At 37.7% G+C, this 18,219-nt stretch overlaps 1 long non-coding RNA gene and 1 pseudogene across 4 annotated transcripts; one reads left to right on the forward strand and one right to left on the reverse strand.

Moving 5' to 3' along the window:
* The window catches only part of LOC126626464 (flavin-containing monooxygenase FMO GS-OX3-like), a 44,431-nt pseudogene that overhangs the window by 18,124 nt on the left and 8,088 nt on the right, over positions 1–18,219 (forward strand).
* On the reverse strand, positions 1,699–10,628 carry LOC126626466 (uncharacterized). 4 transcript variants are annotated; one of them, XR_007624699.1, is made up of 10 exons: positions 10,329–10,628; positions 10,087–10,246; positions 9,913–9,981; positions 9,156–9,214; positions 4,395–8,117; positions 4,070–4,232; positions 3,828–3,987; positions 3,654–3,722; positions 2,897–2,955; positions 1,699–1,910 (listed from the first exon to the last, which is right to left on the reverse strand). It is a non-coding gene; the product is annotated as an uncharacterized LOC126626466 (long non-coding RNA). The 4 variants fall into 4 exon arrangements; XR_007624701.1 differs by lacking the exon at positions 2,897–2,955 and having other exon boundaries at positions 10,329–10,627; XR_007624698.1 differs by lacking the exons at positions 1,699–1,910; positions 2,897–2,955 and having other exon boundaries at positions 3,409–3,722; positions 10,329–10,627.

The following is an 18,219-nucleotide window of genomic DNA, read 5'->3' on the forward strand; positions in this document are numbered from 1 at the left end:
GATGATTATACTTTGGTCGAGCATTCTATTATAGTTGAATGTTTGCCATACAAATAACTGAACATTAACCAGGATACCTCTGAATTCTTCGTACTTCTGAGTTCAGCCTTTTAAGGCCTTATACCTACACTGTGAGTGGCTGTCATGCTGAAACATGTCGAGTTTTATGTGCAAGGCTGTCTAGTTGTTATAATGGTCATCCGACTATTTAACAACAGGACCTTACTCTTTAAATTTGGTATCAGAACCAAATTTAGCATTTTAATAGTAACTTATAATAGTAAAGTACCTTGAGGACGGAAGTCATCAACACAACTGATATCACATACTTATTCAATTTGTATGAATACCGTATAATATTGTCCTTATAGACTCTGTCAACCACAACCACCAGGAAATTATTGTCCTAGACACCTAACTATAACTTGCATAAAGAGAAGATTATCATATATTTTCAAAAGAATTAGCAAGACTTTAAAGAAGCAAAAGTTTTATCATGGTTATCTTGAACAACCTTCATTTATTACTAAATATAAAAATACAGAAGTGCAGCATAACATATTAGAAGCAAAAAGAGCAACATATCATACTTTAGAGACCTTGAGAAAAGAAAGAGAGTTTCTAAGAAATCAATCAATCATAACCTTAGAAAATGGTAGACTTTAGTTTATGATAGATGAAATTATCAAGATCAAATTTCATTGTTTCTTATATAACAAAGTACTCGTTCATTTCTTTGAACCTAATTAGATGTCTTAAATATTTTTTATTTGGCTAATATTTTGCAAGAATGATCTATGAGGTACAACTTAAAAAATAGATTGTTCGGATCGTTAAAGTTCGATGTACCCCATAACCAATTCCCATTTTCATAAAAAAAAAATAGAAATTCCTTCCCTTAAAGACTTTAGATATATATATATATATATGTGTGTGTGTGTGTGTCTCACTATAAAGTTGAGAAAAATTTGTATACATTGAGTTGTTTATTACATCCAATGTCTCTCTTGCATATATTTGTATATACCTCTTGAGCCTACAAGTGTACTTGTGTAAGTCAAGTCAAATGCATAGGCATGCATGTGATGAACACCTGTTCTCTAGCATTGAAAATGAAAATATTTTTAATCTACCAATCCTTTAGCTCATAAAATATTTTTCATCTGCCAATGCTTTAGCTCATAAATTTATTGGTCTAGTTTTATAAATAATGTGTACTTATTGGTTTAGTTTCATAAATAGTATATTGAAAATAGTACAGTTTCATAAATAATGTTTAGTTCTTGATCCAATTTCATAAATAGTTTACAATAATTGGTAAAGTTTCATAAATAGTATCTCTTTATTGATCTAGTTTCATAAATAGTATTCGCCTATTTGTTCAGTTTTAGAAATAGTGCCTAATTTTTTGTTTGGTTTCATAAATAGTATCCACTTGCTGATCCAGATTCATAAATAGGGTTTACCTATTGGTCCAGTTTCATAAATAATGCCTAGTTCTTCATCCAGTTTCATAGGTAATGCTTGGTTCTTGGTTCAATTTCATAAATAGTGTTTCTTTTTTAGACTAATTTCATAAATAGTTTCCACCTATTGGTTTTGTTTTATAAATAATGTCTCATTTTTTATTTGGTTTCATAAATATTGTATACTTATTGGTTCAGTTTCATAAATAGTGTCTCTGTATTGGTCTAGTTCCATAAATATTGCCTAGTTCTTGGCTGACACACCCCGTCCCGAAGGAGGGCATGCTGGCCGTCACGTGAGAGTGACGTAACCATTTGCACAGTACGGAAGCTTTAAGATACAATTTATAAGTTGATACACCCGAAGGTGAGTCCTAATTTTGTCCAATCTGTCAGAACACCGTCGAATTCCTCGTAGTCACCACACCTTTGTGATTCCTGAACCTGGAGGGGCGCAAAACCAAAATTGAGTGGGTCAGTAAAACAATTCTTTTTCCAAATCCAAACATTTCTCAAAACGTTGTAACCCCTCTCCGTAAAACCTGTATACTTTCCCAGAAATGTAAAATATAAATATACATATATATTCTCAAGACTTCAAGTCGTTAACTCAACATTTTCATAACAATTATGCCATGCCACATCATCTCAACATTTCTCATATTAATTATGCCATGCCACATCATCTCAACAGTAATAAGGTATGAATGCATCAACATAATCATATCAGGTGCAAGAAAGTAATCAACCGTAGGCCCTCTAATAGCCCTGTACGGTTGAACCTAGAGCTCAAAATCTATCATTATCACTCTACCGGAGTCACCTCTGTGACCCGTCCGGCCTTCTGCACGCAAGTTACGCTCTAGTGCTTCTCATAAATCATCTGTGCACATAATCTAAGGTCACCCACCAGTCGGAATCTCACTAACACTCTCGCGACTGGTCTGTCGTACCCACTCCGCGTGGACTGTACGACTAGCATCTACTTGGATCCAAGGCGAGCGTGCGATGCGGTGAATACTATAAGCACTAAACCATGGTGCAGGATTTGAGCTCAATATATATCATCATCATCATAACAGTAATTAAATACTCATCTGTGCGTCCACCGCACCATTTCATACATATGCATCATAAATCAATTCTTACCTGTGCGTCCACCGCACCAATTCATACATATGCATCATAAATCAATTCTTACATGTGCGTCCACCGCACCAATTCATACATATGCATCATATATTAATTCATGCATGGCATTTCAACTCACATTTCTATATACTTTTCATATCAATTCTATGCATGGTATTTCACTTCCCGTTTTTCCACATAACTCATATGCATTTCATTTTAAACATATTTTCATTTCAATTCAATTTCTGGGAAACGTCAAGTATATATATATACGGAAAACAAAACTGCCCACTCACCTGGAGTTCGTCCAACAACTCCCTAGCACCACACATCAAGGCGTCATGACGATCGCCGCCTAGAATAGTAATCAAATCCAGGCTCAGAATTCATATCGATAGAATACATAACTTATATAAAATACGTCACTACGTTGATCGATCCGGAAGATCTGCCACTCAGATTTTAAATCCATAACTTCCAGAGGTCCACATTATACCTCTAGGACAACATCCTAAAATTTCATTACCATCCAACGGTCGGATCTCCGTCAATTTCCAAAACTAAGTGACGGTTAACATTTTATATTATGGACTTACAATTCCAATTCCGGAAGATCCGTAACTCGGATTCCCAATCCGTAAGTTCCAATAATCCTCAAATATTACGTATTACAACGTATCAAATTTTGGTGACGATCCAACGGTCGGATCATCAATTCACATTTTCACCTAAATGTGAAAACTATAAAACGTTATTTGAACACCTAACCAACAATCCTCAATAACTTTTTCATACGGTGTTCAATTTAGGTATATGAATATACCACAGTGATCTACTCGACGTCACGGACGTCGACATATTTTTAAAATAATTTTATTTTTATTTTTTATTTTTACTGTAGCACCTTCTTCTTCCTTGGGTCGCCGGACTGGTTTTTCCGGCGGCCGTTTTCCGGGCAGTTTTTCAAATTGCCATAACTTTGTCATTTATCAACGAAATCAAGTGATTCAAAAACGAAAGTTGTAGCCCTTGAAGAGACAAAGAGAATGGTACCTTGCACAACACCTAGTTCGCCGTGGTTTGGCCGGAAACTGCCTCGAAAGCCTCGGAGGTCGCCGGAAACTGGGTATTTTTCAAATGAGTATAACTTCTTCAATACTCAACGAAATTGAGTGAAACAAAAAGGAAAGTTGTATTACTTGACGAGACGAAGAGATTGATACCTACCTCGACTCCTAACTCGCCGGGGATTCGCCGGAAAACGCCTCGAAAGCTCCGGCCAAACTTTGAACTTGTCGATCTCCGTGTTCTTACGTCCAAAAACTTCCAACGAAGCACTCCGAGCTTCCTTGGGACCTTACTAAACTCGCTGTGATCTTGTTTTAGCCTAAAACGTAACCAATTCAAAGCTCATGAACAGTGTCATCTCACGGCAACTTTAGAACTAGGGTTTTCGAAGTGAAACTCACCTGAAATTGGTATCCCCGTGCTCGTGAAGTCCCCAGGATCACGATGGTGGTCTTAAATGGAACGTTGGTACAAGATTGTGGTGGTTCTTGGTGGTTGCCGTGAGTTCGAGAGTAAGAGAGAGAATGAGAGAGTTTTCAGAAAAGAATAAGAGAGAGAGAGAGTCTGGAATGAAAGAAGAAGAGAGAAGAAAGGTTACGGGTTTTAGGGAGGGAATTCAGGGTAGGAGGCCCTACCTAAGTCCAAGCACAAATTAACACATACAAATATAAATCTAACCCTAGTTTAGGATCTTAAAGTAAAACAAAAGTTCATACATTTACACACCTTAATCCCGTTTAAGGTCACATTGGTCATCTCACGTCCTCGGAATTAATAATTCCGGGACGGGCTGTGACAATCTCCCCTCCTTATAGAATTTCGTCCCCGAAATTCCAATCACCAACCAGAACATCAAAACTCATAAAATAGTCTCGGATACATAACTCTCATCCGTTCTTCTGTCTCCCATGTAATTTTCTACTGAATGATTTCCTTCACAAAGCTTTTACTACTTACTCTGTCTTAATTCTTAGGACCTTCTTTTTCCAATCCAAAGTCGACATTAGTTCCTCACCAATCAGATCCGGCTTAATTCTCAATAGTTGCACCAAAGTCCCATGTAACGACTCTGCCACTTAGTGACAACGCATCGAACACAAAATACATTATGTGCCTTAGCCAATTCTGAAGGCATCACAAACTTGTATGCAACTTTATTGATTCCTTTAGTGAAAAAAAAAAAATGGTCTGATGTGTCTAAATCTTATCTTGTCTATTTTCCAATTCTCGTCATTTCTGTTCGCGGTGAATTTTCCAAAAATATCAAACCATTTACCTTACACACTCGATTAGTGGCATATCCATCTGTTGATCTCTTTTGCCATTCCTGGTTACTTCAGGTTAACTTAATCACCTGAATACTTTGAGGAGACTCATCCATAGTCTCAGGGTCTACTAAAACTCTTTCTTGATCGAATCTTTCTCTACCCAGAAACATTCCATTCACAAGTCATCAAAAACCGACTCACGTGACACATTTCATGGTCCTTATGGCGTTACTTCGGAAACTGCACAACCAACATACTTAAGAAACTTAGCAGTTCCGTAATCCAATTCTCTTTTCCATAAAACAAATTAGTAATGTTGCACTGTCTGGGAAAGGTTGTTACTCAACACTGGAGTAAATGTACTAACTTGTTACTTAACAAGTATAACTTCTTCTCGATCTTCCATTCTTAACTTTACTTTAGTTGGTTTCCAATCCACAAGAAGATAATCTTGGCAAACGTGCCAGACATTAATCTTACTGTAGTCTTCTCGCCAAGTGCTTGAGCTAGAACAAACTTTATGATCACCCTGATCGTACAATCATGTTCATTAAGCAATACAATTCACTTTCGCTGCCTCATATCAAAATCCTTCCAAGTAATGGATATTGAAGACTTTTTGGATTCGTAAAAATCTTGCATTCTTACCAAATATAATGCCTTCATAACTTCACAGCAAGAATGGTAATCATGACTTCCAAGTCACCCGTAGGGTAATTCATCTCATGAGGTTCCATTTATCGTGAAACGTATGCAATCACCCTAACATTTGCATCAACATGCATCCAATACCATTCAAGAAACATCACTAAAAATTTATGATTACCATTATTCTCTGGGATTACTAAAATACGTGCATGAGTGAGGAAATACTTCAGTTGTTGAATCCTTTGCTCACAATTTCCTTCCCACTCATACATAACCTCCTTTCTCAACAGTCTCAAGATCCATTTTTCTTCCTCACCAACAAACTGGGCTCCTCAAAAGTGTTGTACTAGGTTGAATAAAACTTTTATCAACCAATTCTCTCAACTGAATTTCCAATTCCCTTAACTCATCCTGAACCAATCTCCAATATAAATTTATACCTGGCAACAAATCAATAATGAACCTCATATCTCTGCCTGAAGGCAATCCAGGTATACTTTCAAGGAAGACATCAAGAAAAGTCTAACTCTTTCGACATTATTCACACTACTCCAAACAACATCATTTAGCACCACATGAGCTAAGTATTTTTGACAGCCTTTCGAAAACAATCTCTTTGCTCTCACAGCATAAATAACAGCCTGACTCAATCCATTTTGCATACTTACAAAAGTAATCTCTGTTCATCCAGATCGATGGAAAGTACTGGTTTCCCATAACATTTCGTCTTGTCACAATTATAACCAACCAATCTAATGGAACAGAATTAACTGATACAATATATATTCTATTATTATTAAGCATTCCAAATAAGTACAATACTAACATAAAATAATCTACCGGTTTGCTTGCTTAACGAATCCACGAATGAGTTATTAATATTACGGTCTGCAGCCCGCAATACTGATAAATCATCGTTGTCTCGATAAGTAGGCAACCACTCTCAAAGATATAACATTACTATTTTGTCACTCAATGCAAAATACATACACTCATCTCAACTACATTTATTTACTACTCTCAAGGTAATAACATACATAATAAGAAATATATCAGCCGAAGTCAACTAGAATGATCAATACGACTGATTCAACTCTTATCTCAATAATACGTCGGCCGGATCCACTCCGCGTGGTCGGTACGGCCGAGCCTATAACTCACCAATTTCTCATGTGTCAGTCGAATCCACTTCTCATGGTCTGTACAGCTGAACATATAACTCATCAAATCTCTTTGTACTCACGGTCAATCCGACCAAACTACTAAGTCCATAACTCTGCTGAATCGACACTATGATATCATGGAAAATTGTTGAGTACAACTGATTCTAGGGACGATTCACAATTCTGTGTCCCCTCTGTTCACATAAACACATTCATTAATTTCACACTTCCCAAAGTGTTAATTTTGTACCTGCTGCACAAGGTACATTTCCTTTACTCGAGACACCTTGTCTCAAATATCGGGGATTACCAGTATATCCATCACTTTTATTCTGACCAGCGACATTAAAACCTCAGCTGGAAAAATTAACTCTAGCTTCACTTCTTTCGAAGCTCTGAATCTTTCTATATCCTTGATATGACGAATCATTAACTTTATCGTCTTCTTTTAATTCCTATTCTTTTCTTATTCTTCTTTATTCTCGTTGCTCATGTTCTCAGAGTCCTCAAGGCTCAACAACATCTTGTATACTCTTGGTAAGAAGTACAATGGATAGTGGTCACCCAAAATACCACTTCCCTTTTTGCCACCCAGCTTAAAACAACATAACACCTCCACCAAATTAACAACAATATCTGGATGGAACGAGGCAAGTCTGAAAACTTTCTATAATATCCCTCGATCATCACCTTCCTTGTCTCATATTTGTAAACTCTTGTTTACTACCATCGATAAATGCCGGAGGGATAAACTTTTCCTTTAAACAAGTCCTTAAACAATTCTCAATCGACTGATTCCTCTGGTGACAACAATTCATACTCCTGTTTCCACCAGGATACAAATTCATAACCAAAACCAGGTAGTCGTCTCGACCCCTTGTCAGAAGGAAATTTCCTTTGACTTGCATAACCTGAAACATCTTTTCCAAATGGTTAAACCGTTACTTCGCTCCCTCAGGTTCATCATTTCATAAGGTGATTCAAATTCAACTCATAACCCGTCTTAAAATGTCCATTTTGATAATATACCGAATCACCATAATAATAGTTTCCCCCAACCCGCTAAATCGGGGAGACTAAGTTCCTCTAACTACGTGGTTTGCTACGAGGCGGTGTAGTTCTGACAGAATTCACTAGAACTTCTCAAAATGTCCAAGATTGCAACCATGCTCTGATACCAACTGACACACCCCGTCCCGAAGGAGGGCATGCTGGCCGTCACGTGAGAGTGACGTAACCATTTGCACAGTACGGAAGCTTTAAGATACAATTTATAAGTTGATACACCCGAAGGTGAGTCCTAATTTTGTCCAATCTGTCAGAACACCGTCGAATTCCTCGTAGTCACCACACCTTTGTGATTCCTGAACCTGGAGGGGCGCAAAACCAAAATTGAGTGGGTCAGTAAAACAATTCTTTTTCCAAATCCAAACATTTCTCAAAACGTTGTAACCCCTCTCCGTAAAACCTGTATACTTTCCCAGAAATGTAAAATATAAATATACATATATATTCTCAAGACTTCAAGTCGTTAACTCAACATTTTCATAACAATTATGCCATGCCACATCATCTCAACATTTCTCATATTAATTATGCCATGCCACATCATCTCAACAGTAATAAGGTATGAATGCATCAACATAATCATATCAGGTGCAAGAAAGTAATCAACCGTAGGCCCTCTAATAGCCCTGTACGGTTGAACCTAGAGCTCAAAATCTATCATTATCACTCTACCGGAGTCACCTCTGTGACCCGTCCGGCCTTCTGCACGCAAGTTACGCTCTAGTGCTTCTCATAAATCATCTGTGCACATAATCTAAGGTCACCCACCAGTCGGAATCTCACTAACACTCTCGCGACTGGTCTGTCGTACCCACTCCGCGTGGACTGTACGACTAGCATCTACTTGGATCCAAGGCGAGCGTGCGATGCGGTGAATACTATAAGCACTAAACCATGGTGCAGGATTTGAGCTCAATATATATCATCATCATCATAACAGTAATTAAATACTCATCTGTGCGTCCACCGCACCATTTCATACATATGCATCATAAATCAATTCTTACCTGTGCGTCCACCGCACCAATTCATACATATGCATCATAAATCAATTCTTACCTGTGCGTCCACCGCACCAATTCATACATATGCATCATAAATCAATTCTTACATGTGCGTCCACCGCACCAATTCATACATATGCATCATATATTAATTCATGCATGGCATTTCAACTCACATTTCTATATACTTTTCATATCAATTCTATGCATGGTATTTCACTTCCCGTTTTTCCACATAACTCATATGCATTTCATTTTAAACATATTTTCATTTCAATTCAATTTCTGGGAAACGTCAAGTATATATATATACGGAAAACAAAACTGCCCACTCACCTGGAGTTCGTCCAACAACTCCCTAGCACCACACATCAAGGCGTCATGACGATCGCCGCCTAGAATAGTAATCAAATCCAGGCTCAGAATTCATATCGATAGAATACATAACTTATATAAAATACGTCACTACGTTGATCGATCCGGAAGATCTGCCACTCAGATTTTAAATCCATAACTTCCAGAGGTCCACATTATACCTCTAGGACAACATCCTAAAATTTCATTACCATCCAACGGTCGGATCTCCGTCAATTTCCAAAACTAAGTGACGGTTAACATTTTATATTATGGACTTACAATTCCAATTCCGGAAGATCCGTAACTCGGATTCCCAATCCGTAAGTTCCAATAATCCTCAAATATTACGTATTACAACGTATCAAATTTTGGTGACGATCCAACGGTCGGATCATCAATTCACATTTTCACCTAAATGTGAAAACTATAAAACGTTATTTGAACACCTAACCAACAATCCTCAATAACTTTTTCATACGGTGTTCAATTTAGGTATATGAATATACCACAGTGATCTACTCGACGTCACGGACGTCGACATATTTTTAAAATAATTTTATTTTTATTTTTTATTTTTACTGTAGCACCTTCTTCTTCCTTGGGTCGCCGGACTGGTTTTTCCGGCGGCCGTTTTCCGGGCAGTTTTTCAAATTGCCATAACTTTGTCATTTATCAACGAAATCAAGTGATTCAAAAACGAAAGTTGTAGCCCTTGAAGAGACAAAGAGAATGGTACCTTGCACAACACCTAGTTCGCCGTGGTTTGGCCGGAAACTGCCTCGAAAGCCTCGGAGGTCGCCGGAAACTGGGTATTTTTCAAATGAGTATAACTTCTTCAATACTCAACGAAATTGAGTGAAACAAAAAGGAAAGTTGTATTACTTGACGAGACGAAGAGATTGATACCTACCTCGACTCCTAACTCGCCGGGGATTCGCCGGAAAACGCCTCGAAAGCTCCGGCCAAACTTTGAACTTGTCGATCTCCGTGTTCTTACGTCCAAAAACTTCCAACGAAGCACTCCGAGCTTCCTTGGGACCTTACTAAACTCGCTGTGATCTTGTTTTAGCCTAAAACGTAACCAATTCAAAGCTCATGAACAGTGTCATCTCACGGCAACTTTAGAACTAGGGTTTTCGAAGTGAAACTCACCTGAAATTGGTATCCCCGTGCTCGTGAAGTCCCCAGGATCACGATGGTGGTCTTAAATGGAACGTTGGTACAAGATTGTGGTGGTTCTTGGTGGTTGCCGTGAGTTCGAGAGTAAGAGAGAGAATGAGAGAGTTTTCAGAAAAGAATAAGAGAGAGAGAGAGTCTGGAATGAAAGAAGAAGAGAGAAGAAAGGTTACGGGTTTTAGGGAGGGAATTCAGGGTAGGAGGCCCTACCTAAGTCCAAGCACAAATTAACACATACAAATATAAATCTAACCCTAGTTTAGGATCTTAAAGTAAAACAAAAGTTCATACATTTACACACCTTAATCCCGTTTAAGGTCACATTGGTCATCTCACGTCCTCGGAATTAATAATTCCGGGACGGGCTGTGACATTGGCCCACTTTCACAAATAGTGGCTTAATTCTTAGTCCAGATTCATAAATAATGCCTAGTTCTTGGTCCACTTTCATAAATAGTGGCTTAGTTATTGGTCCAGTTTCATAAATAGTGTATAACAATTGGTACAGTTTCATCAATGGTGTCTCTTTCTTGATCTAGTTTAATAAGTAGTGTCTCTTTCTTGGTCTAATTTTATAAATAGTTTCCACCTATTGGTTTAGTTTTAGAAATAGTGTCTCATTCTTAATTTGGTTTCATAAATAGTTTCCAACTATTGTTTTAGTTTTAGAAATAATGTCTCATTCTTGATTTGACTTCATAAATAGTGTCTACTTATCGGTCCAGTTTCATAAATAGTGCATCCTTAATTTAAGGAGGATTAGAATGACATACTCTGATAAAAAATATATGATCAATAATAGTACCGTTTGATAACTTGACAACATAAGCATCTAGACATCCTACTAGTATACATATAACCAGGATTTTACTTCATTCATTCTTTTAATATGGCTAAAATAACAAAGACTTGTAACTCAGTTGGTTAAAAGCATTCACATATACTCTCGAAATCTCAAGCTCGTCCCTCAGTATCTATAGTAGAAGAAAGAAAAAAAGATAAGGTAAAAGTTATAATTCATGCATGATTGTTTTTACTATTTGCTATAATTATACAAGAGATTTATGTCTTTGTGATTGTAAGGTGCCGTCAACTCTGGCTCTTAGGAGATTTTCCAAGGCAGCGAATTCATTAGATGACATAAAACTTGAAGAGGTAACATGGACTCCATCCATGTTAATTTTCACAAACATACCCTTTCCGCTGGTTTCAACTGGTTTACCATTAGGAGTTTTGTTTTGGACATTTTCAGAAGAGCTTTTGTTGCTTGCAAGATTCTTCCCAAATGATCGAATTAGAGGCCAACCCACAAGTTGAGCAGGAGCAGTTCTGTTTTTGTTTTGTTTTATTTTTTATTTTTTTTTTTGGAATAACAAAAAGAGAAATAATTAGAACAAATTAAATTTTCACTAATTAATTCATACAAAATCTTATACATAAAGGAGAAAATATTGTAAATGTTTGCAGGGCACAAATAAGAATTAAATCATTATAGAAATATGAAAGAACTTGTAAATTTGCATATAACAAATTTTATAATTGCAATAAAAGACATTAAGAAATGAAGAATAATGTAATACAGAAAATACGAAATCATTAATTGAAAAGAAGATTTCAAATTTCAATCAATACCTATCTCAGAAAACAACAAAATATCCGTGATGGTCAAGACGCCTTGATTTCAGTCGGGGTGGGATAAGGTTGAGTTTTTTTATGCCTAGGGGCGAAGTTTGTTATGTTAGTTGGGAGTACCAAGGATGTCCCATTCTTATCAAGGACGTCATGACGGCCAGCACGTCTTGATTTCGGTCGGGGTGTGAATATATTCAATTTTTCACTGATATATTCAATCAAATCAGCTCAAAAACAACAAAAATAAGAAATTTATAAGAAAAAAATGGCACCTTTGGAAAAGGGGCTCAGAGGAAACCATAGAACTGGTCAGGTGGTTTCTTATTGCAAAAGAATAATCTAATTATGAATCACCTGAACTTTTGTTCTCAGCTGCATATATGTTCAGAGACAACATTCTGATGATATCTCTCCACCTGTCCCTATTCCATGATATCCCTTACAGAGATGGTATGCGTATTCGGTGGTTTTGAGCGAGTCAATGAGAATGCTATTTGCTCAGCAACGCCTCACTAGTTATTGCTGAGTTTTGCGCGTGGTTGGGTTTTCTTTCTATTATGGGCATTTTTGGAAACTTATTTTTGTTCGTGTTGGGCTTTGTAACCCAGCCCATGTGGAATTTGGGGGCTCTATTCTTATGGTTAATTTTGAGGTGTTTTTGGTTAAAGAAAAATATATGGTGATTTTTTTATTAAAATACTCTTGTTTCAAGCCATTTTCGTTAAAACTTCCTTATTTTTAGTCTAATTAATAGAAATCAAGTAGGGGCAGTGTTGGTATAATTAGAACCATGTGAGGGCATAATTGGTAAAGGAAATCCATTCCGATCCCCACATGTCAAGGAATTCAAATGCCTCCCTCAGGTAGTCCAATTCCTCCAAAAGGAGAAGTTGATTCCTAAATTTGTGTGGACCATATGCATTTTGATTCCCCAAAGTTAAAGTAAATAAAGGAGTATCCCGTAATCGGAATCTAATTTCGTAAATTTGATTCCGGTTACAGACACTTAAACATGTCCAATGTTTACCTTCGTATTCTAATAGCGGTATATAAATCAATTATATATCTTAGAATCTCTCATTGATTGAAGGAAGCAAATCAGTTCCAGTAGAGTACTATAGGTGGTTTGAGAATATATTCCTCAAATGAGTTTTTGAAGTTGCAAATTTGAATTGCATTGTAAAAAAATTGGTTCTTACATTTTCTCCTTCCCATTTATGCCATGTACATTATTTGCAGGCATCAACACATGGAAAGGGAAGCAACTTCACAGCCACAGTCACCTTACCCCGGAGCCTTTTCGAGATCAGGTCTGTGTCACTTTCTGTATCCTGTAGGCACTTGTAGATTATGTTATCCCGAGTTTCCTATAAACTGTTAACGGAAGAATGTCAAACACTCAAAGTTATTACTTGCTTTTGGTTTCCTTTACTCAGAAACTGTATATAGTTGTTAGCTTATCTTATCCCTTTCCATGCTTTGCATAGGTTGTGATCTTGCTAGGGAGCACACCTAGTGCCATTGATATTTCACGGGACATAGCTGGAATTGCTAAAGAGGTTCACATTGCATCTATATCTCTCCCGGATGAAACCATAGAATGAAGCCACATATTATCATAGGCGGGCGGCTTTCCATTGTTTAACATGAAAGCGTTAACCAACACTTCACTTCGTTGGGTTAACATGGAAGGTATTTCTCTTCTGTAAATTTTCTGCCATATTTTTGCTGGGCCTTTTGACTCTTTTTGGTTCATTCTTTTTATGTTTGAAGTAAATGGTTGAACATTTTGGTGCCAAGCTTAGCCTTTCCCTATATTTGAACTTCAAAGCAAGTGGATAGCAGGCGTTTTGTCTAATCGTATTGCACTTCCGTCACAACAGGAGATGATGGAGGATGTCAAAGCTTTCTACTCTTCACTCGAAGCTTCGGGCACCCCTAAGCATTACACTCACAACATTTATGCTTATAAGGTAAACTCAATCTCTTTGTTTCCCTGCCTATTTTGTTCGCTAGTCTCTCTACCCTCATGAGCTTTCTTAGTGGTTAAGACTTGAGATGCTGGGTTCGGAGTGATCAGTTAATGAAGTATTGTTTCAGATTTCCTTGACTGGATCTGCATATGATAAACTTAAGAAGATAAGATACTTTAAGCGCGTCCATTTAAACATAAAAGATAAAGTCTTTACTAACCAAGCGATGTGGTTCTTGTTGGAATTAATGCACTACCCTAAATGTTAAGACTCTAGACATTCCCAAGAACAATTATTCTATTGGAATTAATGCACTACCCTAACTGTTAAGACTCTGGACATTCCCAAGAACAATTATTCTAGAGTTATTGTATTAGAGTTCCTAGCCTATGTCTGTTAAGTTATCTAGGAAGAACTCTCTAGTACTTTGTATTCTATATATAGCTTTTGGCATATCATTTTGTATCAAGAGAGTTACAATAAGAACTAATACAAGAGCTTTGCTGTAGCAACTCAGATTTCCCATAAACTTGTTAAGTATTTCCATCCTTCTACACTTCCTACAAATTGGTGCCAAAGCCGTGTTCATTCATATCTGGGCGTTCAAAACATCACTTGACACACCCTGACCTAAATCAAGGCGTGCTGGCCGTCATGTGAGGGTGACGTAGCCATGTGCGCAGTGTAGAAGTGATAGTGATATGAAAATGTGAGTAATTAAAAACCAATTAGCTAATTCACACTAGACAAGTAGATAAGTGCGAGTGGAGATGTTTAGAGTAAAGCTACACATAATCAGAGCATAGGTAACCTAAGTGCAGTCCAGCAGGCGAACTATTAATTATACATAATACGAAAGAAAGTTCCTACATTATTTGAAGTATGTCAGAATCTCCATAAAATCCTCGTAAGCCACCAACACGAACTTCTACCTAGAACTTGGAGGGGCACAAAACAGAAAATGTGAGTGGGCAAAAACAAAGCTTTTCAAAACCATTTCTCTTTCCAAAAGTAACAACCCCTCACCGTAAAACCCGTATAATTCGCCAAAAACTAGTAATACATATGTATTTATAAAAATCAAGCTCGGGAGTAATGAACCAAGTATATGCCATGTCAAGTATTTCAGCAATGAAATATGTAAGTCAGGTGGAATAAATCAATGTAAAATGATATGCCAGCCTGAGTCATCTAACATGACCTGTACGGCTGAACCTATAGCTCATCTACCAAATCCTACACATGAGTCGAAATCACCTAATGTGGTATGTACGACAGGCTGGGTGTAAATAGGTACGCTCAAGTGCTACGATCACGTGAAGGTTGTGCGAAGTATCGCAGGTCACCTACGAGTCGGAACCACCTAATGTGGTCTGTTCAATAGGCTGGCATCTGCATTGGATCCAAGGTGAGCGTATGGTGCAAGAGGTGAACAATCACGTGAAGGCTAAGCCCTAGCCTCGGGAGGAGCACTAACACCGGGGTGCAGGATAATGAGCACTAAATGTATCTCAACATAACCATACACACTACAATCATTATTATCAATATGTACTCACCTAAAGCTTACATGTGCGTCCACAGCATCATGCAATAATATGGATATCTATACTAATGCATATACTGAAATGTAATGCAATTGACATGGCATTTAAAAACTTAAATCCATTCAAAACAATTTTTGGGAAAGTGTAAAGTATATATACGTATATAGAAAAGCCAAAAGCCCACTCACTGGTATGTAGCAGGATCGTAACCCCCGAGTTGGTTGCACTCGTCATCTGAAAATGTCTCACCTATATGTGAAACAACTATTTCAATGTTAATTTTAAGCACATAACAAAAACCGTGTAATAACTTCTCATACATTGCTCAATTGGGATGTTTGAATATACCATCGTGGCCTACTCAACACCACAAGCATCCCCATATTTTTTGAAAAAAATTCCGATGTCCCATGCGCCTTCACGCGCAGGCCACGCGCGGGCACGTGCCTGGCAAGTTGGACAGAATCTTTAACGCCGTTAGTAAATTCCATCAAAGTTAACGGAATATTCTTCTTTCTTCTCAGATGCTTCACCGGGATCCGCCGCCGGCTGCCAATGCATCACCGGAAATTGGAAATTCTTAAAACCTTAGTACTTCGTTTCAACACCAATATTCACAAATTTTATATGGAATTGAAGCCCTCAACTAGGAAAACATAACCATACCTCTTTAAAGTCCTAAAATCGATGAAAACCGACCAGAAAAATTCTTGGAAAAATCGGCTAAACCTGCAACTCCGTGAACACGTGAGTCCCGACATTCAAATCACTTCAAAATGACTCCAAAGCAGTGGCGAAGCTAGAAGAGCACCTTCTTAAGTCTCAAAACCAAATAAATCCTTTGCAATCGTGACGGAGGAAATTGGACCCTTTGCTGGAGCTCGAATTTCTTGAGTTCTACACGTCCTCCCTTTGAACTAATGGTACGGCTAGACTCACGAAGTCAAGAGGGGTACGAAGGTGTTATCCTTAAGCTTGATCCGTATATGTTTAATGGTGCTCAGGAGTTGGAGGTCAAGGTTGTACAGACGAGGGAAATTTTGAGAAAGAAGGAGAGGATGAGGGAAAGTTGCACTTGTGTCTATGTGTGTGTGGGTTACGGGATTAGGCAGCATAAGAAAATAATGTAATCTGATTGGGCCTAAGAGCATAGGAGCCCATATAATTGGTCCAAAATTTACCCGTTTTCGCACCTAAAATTCATAACTTTCATGTTACAACTCCAATTCGAGCCTAACCGTTAACGCTCTCGTGACGTCGAGTATAGTTTAATCACGTCAGCGGGAAAAATAATTTAACCTATATATGTACATCCACGTCACTAAGCCTCGAGGGCAAAATCATCATTTTCACTCATTCGAGGATAAAATATATATTAATTCGAGAAGGGTCGTCACATCTCTAGCAGATGGCTTCTGGTGGGAAAGAAGGTCCATCAGTTTCCTACTCTATTCTTCCAATTTTTGGCGAAGAGAATTATGATTTCTAGAAGGTGAATATGAGGTCCAAAGGACTCTGGAGCATACTTGAAACAAGACTTGAAGAACCAGCTGCTAACGCTAAAGTTCCAGCTGCACAGAAAGAAAAGTTTGAAGCAGATGTATTGAAAGATGCCAAGGCTCTTTCAAAAATTCAAAACGAAGTCACTAGCAACATTTTTCTAAGAATCACAAGAGCCCAAACAACAAAAGAAGCATGAGAGATATTAGAAAAGGAGTTCCAAGGTGACAGCAAGGTAAAAACCATCAAGCTCCAGACGTTGCTCCAAGAGTTCCACAATTTGAAGATGAAGGAATCAAAATGCATCCAAGACTACTCTTCCAGAGTTGTTGAAGTGGTGAATCAAATTAGAACACTTGGAGAAGAGATGTTTGACTAGCAAGTTGTTAAGAAGATCTTGATCAGCTTGCTGGAAAAATGCGATTCCATTGTTTCGACCATTAAACAGTCAAAGGACCTTGCCACTTTATCACGAGAGCAATGGATGGGTTCTCTAAAGTCTCATGAGCAAAGAAGGCTAAGACGAAATAATGAGCAATCTATTGAAATTGCTTTCCAATCTAAGCTCACATTCAAATCCAAGAAGTTCTTTAAGACAGGCAATGCTTGAGATGACCAGCAAGGCGAGGAGCAAAGAAGATTGAAGAAAGGCAAGTCTAGCAAAAGAGATGATGCCAAAAGCAACAAAGGTAATAACCCTTTTTGCAAGATTTGTAACAAAAGTAACCATGATACAGCTGATTGTTTTAACCGCGGGAAGCCAAAGTGTCATTATTGCAACAAATTTGGACATGTTGAAAAGAAATCTAGATTCAAGAATTCTAATCAAGCAAATTTTGCAAAAAAGGATTATGCAAAAGAAAAAATTTTATTTTATGATGGTCAATCAAAATGACATCAAATGAAAAATTATTTGTTGATCTGGACACTTCCATTACTCCCAGAATAAAGATGGGAGATGATTATTATCACCAAGCATTGGGGAAAGGCACTGTTCCCGTCCAAACAAAAAGGGGAGTCAAATATATCCATGATGTTTTGCTTGTTCCAAACATAGCTCAAAATTTATTACTTGTTGGGCAGCTTATATGAAATGGCTACAAAGTTGTTTTCGAAGATGTGGATTGCTATTTATGAAAGGAAGGATAATGAGCAACTCGTTGCCTCAGTTCCGATGGAGACAAATCAAACTTTTCCCCTTTCAATGCGTTGTGG

The sequence above is a fragment of the Malus sylvestris genome, chromosome 6, assembly GCF_916048215.2.
Source record: "Malus sylvestris chromosome 6, drMalSylv7.2, whole genome shotgun sequence".
Lineage (NCBI taxonomy): Eukaryota > Viridiplantae > Streptophyta > Magnoliopsida > Rosales > Rosaceae > Malus > Malus sylvestris.